Source organism: Haliotis rufescens, unplaced genomic scaffold (assembly GCF_023055435.1).
Source record: "Haliotis rufescens isolate VD_foot unplaced genomic scaffold, xgHalRufe1.0.p SCAF_38, whole genome shotgun sequence".
Taxonomy (NCBI): domain Eukaryota; kingdom Metazoa; phylum Mollusca; class Gastropoda; order Lepetellida; family Haliotidae; genus Haliotis; species Haliotis rufescens.
The window spans coordinates 1,327,932-1,332,502 of NW_025964090.1; the positions used below are offsets into that span (position 1 = coordinate 1,327,932).

At 42.2% G+C, this 4,571-nt stretch overlaps 1 long non-coding RNA gene across 1 annotated transcript; it reads right to left on the reverse strand.

The window, feature by feature from the left end:
* Positions 1-3,736: 3,736 nt before the first annotated feature.
* Positions 3,737-4,344, reverse strand: LOC124120274. Its single transcript, XR_006858803.2, has 2 exons — positions 4,207-4,344; positions 3,737-3,913 (listed from the first exon to the last, which is right to left on the reverse strand). It is a non-coding gene; the product is annotated as an uncharacterized LOC124120274 (long non-coding RNA).
* Between the last annotated feature and the right edge of the window lie 227 nt (positions 4,345-4,571).

Below are 4,571 nucleotides of genomic sequence, written 5' to 3' on the forward strand. Positions count from 1 at the left end.
CAATTGGGATCGATGACCTGCATTAACCAAGTCAGCAAGCCTGACCACCCGACCCCGTTATCGCCTCTTACGACAAGCATAGTTGCCTTTTACGGCAAGCATGGGTTGCTGAAGACCTATTCTACCACGGATCTTCACAGGTCTTTTGTCATTATGGTACCAATATGCGTTCAACGATGCCCCTTGGTGTTAAAAGGGGTGTAATAAATGGCATGTGTAGCGATTTATCATGTGTCAAAGGACAAAGGCAGGATGAGACCCTCTTTGACCCACAGTGTATGCATAATTTAAGAATTGAACAACAGTTTGTAAAATGTGATTAATGTTTTCAGAAAGTTTTTAATGGATGAGACCTAAACTTTGTACATTTCAACAATTGCATGTTAGAGACTTACGACAACACTAATTGCATAAGTAAGGATAAAATGTGTTAAAAAGTCTGATTTCAGAGGTTTTAATGAAGCGTTTTTCTAATGTTTACAAATGAGCAAGTCTTTGACCCTAGTTGATTTTCATAGATGTACATGAAAACATTACAAACATATGGTAAAAGGTTTTGGGTCAAGGACTTGTTCATACATTTGAAGTGCCTTTTTCACTCATTTTGGCTATAATGGTGTATTGGACCATGTCAGAAGTCCAAAATTTGCAAGTGCAATAAGGAAGAAAGGCTAGTGGTCAGTTGTTTGAATTGTCTGATATTTTTCATGCCAATACTTCAAAGTATTAAACAACTTTAAATTTGACATTTCTTGTGTACCAAACAGGCCCTTATCCTACCTCCTTTGCGGATACCAAAAAGTCATTTGTGGTAACATCCATTTTTAAGAGCAAGACATATCCTTTGTCCCATTTTCTTTTCTGTAAGTTTCTTGGTGATGTGCTTTCTTACTGATCAGTTACATGAATGACCTATTTTTCTATGATGATAAAAGTGTTATCTTACCAAGACATCTCTGTACTTCATTGGATTTTCTCTGGATGGTGATGGGAAGGTGGAGAGAGCTTCTAATAATTTTCATAAACCCTTTGATATATGCATGAAATCAGCTACATGGTAGGACTCTGGTTCATGTCAGATTCTCAGATCTGTGGCATATTCTGTTTGAAGGTAGATATGACTATATAATTTTGTATGTGAACACCCATAATGCTCAGTACAATTAACACAATAAAGTTGAGTATTCAGAAATATAAAAGGGTATTATCAATCTCAATGAAAAGGAAGGGGGCAAACTTTCAAAATTACAATTGCTTATTATCTAGCCTTCATAAATGACATTTGATGATAGAACAGTTCAGTCCCCCATAACTAAGGGTCATCAGACCTGGTCACCCATGACTTGACAGACATCAGTCAGTCAACCATGACTTGACAGACATCAGACTCGGTGACCCACAACTTGACGGACATCAGACTCAGTAACCCAAGGCTTGACGGACATCAGACTAGATCGCCCAAGACTTGACAGACATCAGACTTGGTCACCCATGACTTGATGGACATCAGACTCGGTAACCCAAGGCCTGACAGACATCAGACTCGGTGACCCATGACTTGGTGGACATCAGACTCGGTCACCCAATACTTGATGGACATCAGTGAGTCACCTATAACTTGACAGACATCAGACTTGGTCACCCGAGACTTGACGGACATCAGACTTGGTTACCCAAGACATGAGGGACATCAGACTTGGTCACCCATAACTTGACCGACATCAGACTCGGTAACCCATGACTTTACAGACATCAGTCAGTCACCCATAACTTGACAGACATCAGACTTGGTCACCCGAGACTTGACGGACATCAGACTTGGTCACCCAAGACATGAGGAACATCAGACTTGGTCATCCATAACTTGACAGACATCAGACTCGGTAACCCATGACTTGACAGACATCAGACTTGGTCACCCATAACTTGATGGACATTAGACTCGGTAACCAAAGACATGAGGGACATCAGATCAGTTCATCCATTACTTGACGGACATCAGTCAGTCACCTGTGACCTTATGGACATAAGACTAGATCACTTAAGACTTGAGGGACATCAGACTTTTCACCTATGACCTGAGGGACATCAGACTAGGTCAACCATGACCTGAAGGACTTCTGACTTGGTCACCCAAGACCTGAGGGACAGCAGACTCGGTTACCCAAGGCTTGACGGACCTCTGACTTGGTCATCCAAGACCTGAGAGACAGCAGACTAGGTCACCCATAACTTGACAGACATCAGACTTGGTAACCCGTGACTCGACGGACATCAGACTCGGTAACCAGTGACTTGACGGACATCAGAGTCGGTAATCCGTCACTTGAGGGACATCAGATTCTGTAACCCGTGACTTGACGGACATCAGACTAGATCGCCCATGACTTGACCGACATCAGACTCTGTTACCTGTGACTTGACGGACATCAGACTAGATCGCCCAAGACTTGAGAGACATCAGACTAGGTCACTCATAACTTGACGGACATCAGACTTGGTAACCCGTGACTTGACGGACATCAGACAAGGTCACCCAAGACTTTATGGACATCAGACTAGGTCACTCATGACTTGACAGACATCAGAGTAGATCGCCCATGACTTGACAGACATCAGACTTGGCTTCCCATGACTTGACGGACATCAGACTTGGTCACCCATGACTTGACAGACATTCAGACTAGGTCACCAAAGACTTGACAGACATCAGACTAGGTCACCATGACTTGAGGGACAGCAGTGGTTGAAACATAGACAATACATACGCCATCTTTGCATTATGCTAGCTGCCAATTCATAGCTATGTACTGTTCTGGTTTTGCTATTTGACTTCCACTGGTCGCTGATACATAATTACGATTCACGCCTCCCTAACGCTATAGTAAGGTCCGATGCTGATTTTGCAAAGGTCTTCATTAACTCTGTTAAAGTGCAAGTTATGTAATGTCATGGAAATTATGGTTAAGGTAAATGTTTGGGAACAAGGGGGTATGAACTGTATATACGATATTATGTAAGTTGCACTCTAACGGAACATGTGAAGGCCGATGTCAACGTTATGAAGGCGTGAATCGTAGCTATGTATTAGCGAGCAGTGGATGTTGGAAGATTAAGAGTGGAGTAGTACAGAGCTACGATTTGGTAGCTAGGCATTATTATGCTCATAAGGTCAATGTGAAACTGTCGCTTCTCTTCACTTACATTGGAAGTGGACATCATGGTATTTCCCTTCCTTACATCGGATCATCTTGTTAACATACTGCCACTGTTTTCCATGCATGCAATTAGTTTTACTGTGGATTCTCTTTAAATATGTTATGCCAGGGTAATCAAGAGGGAGGAAATACCTGCCCTTGAATTGATTTTTCCCAAACATACGAAAGGAAACCGATTAAATGTGATGGGTATGTTTTACACCGTTTGTAGCTGCTTCCAAAAAGCAAATTGTTGAACAAACCTTTGGTTATGTCTGGTTTGTTGACTGATTGCCAGTATGCAATCACGTAAGGCTACAAAAACAAATCCGTCAGTTTGGAATAAGACCTGATTTTCATTTTTTCATTTAGAGAGAAACCTTTCAATATCCCGAATGAACTACGATCCATGTCATAAGTGCGACATTGTGATCAGCTTATTCCAATTTGTTTCAAGATTATTACTTCTTGAAACGTTTTCATGTACCAAACGTTCACACAATGTTTTTACTTCCATTCCGACATGTTTTGAATTCATGAAGTTTGTAAAATGCAGTATGAAGGTTAAATATTAAGCTTGTTCCGACGGGAAATAATAGACTCCAACCTTCAGGCTAGTACTGTAATCTAGTTTTCTCTGGCAAAAATGGAATTTACCCTCACTGATGGGGCCCACGTTCTAATGCAACAAGCAAGAGAACTAGTTCAGTCAAGACCTTCTGAAGGGGGCATGGGTGGCCCAGTCGTCTAAGGCGCCGAGATTCGCTGTGCAGAGTTGCGTCCCTTGGGCACGCCAGAAACCTATGATTGTGGGTTCGAATCCCGGTTCGCCCCGATTATGTTTCTAGGTTTGTCAGCACCATACCCGTGCTCGTGGGTTTCACCGAAGTGGTAAAGGTCTGAGACCTGCATCACTTCGGGCTTTCCTCCCACATTAAGCTGACACGCCGTGATATAACTGGAATACTGTTAAAAGCGGCGTTAAAAACCCAACTCAGTCAGTCAAGACCTTCTGATTTGTTTCTTGTTCGCGCTGATGTAAGCCAATCTAATTGAAGTCAGTTCTTTTACTCCAAAACGATACTTCTCTGCCTCATGATCTGACGACACCTCTATCGAAGTCGTATGAACCCTGAGCGAACTTGGACTGCCCAATCTACATGAAGGATGCGTGGGTTCTTGAGACAATCAGAGGTCAGCTTTCTTAAACGATTTGGTTTCATTTCTCTACCACCTCGTTTCGGTCATATAGATTTTAATAACAGAAAACCCATACAAGACACAAGTATGCCGAAGGTACTCCGATTGGTTTCTATCTCAATTTCTTGATACAGAAATCAGATATGCTTGTCTCATTGCTTCGTGCACTCGTAC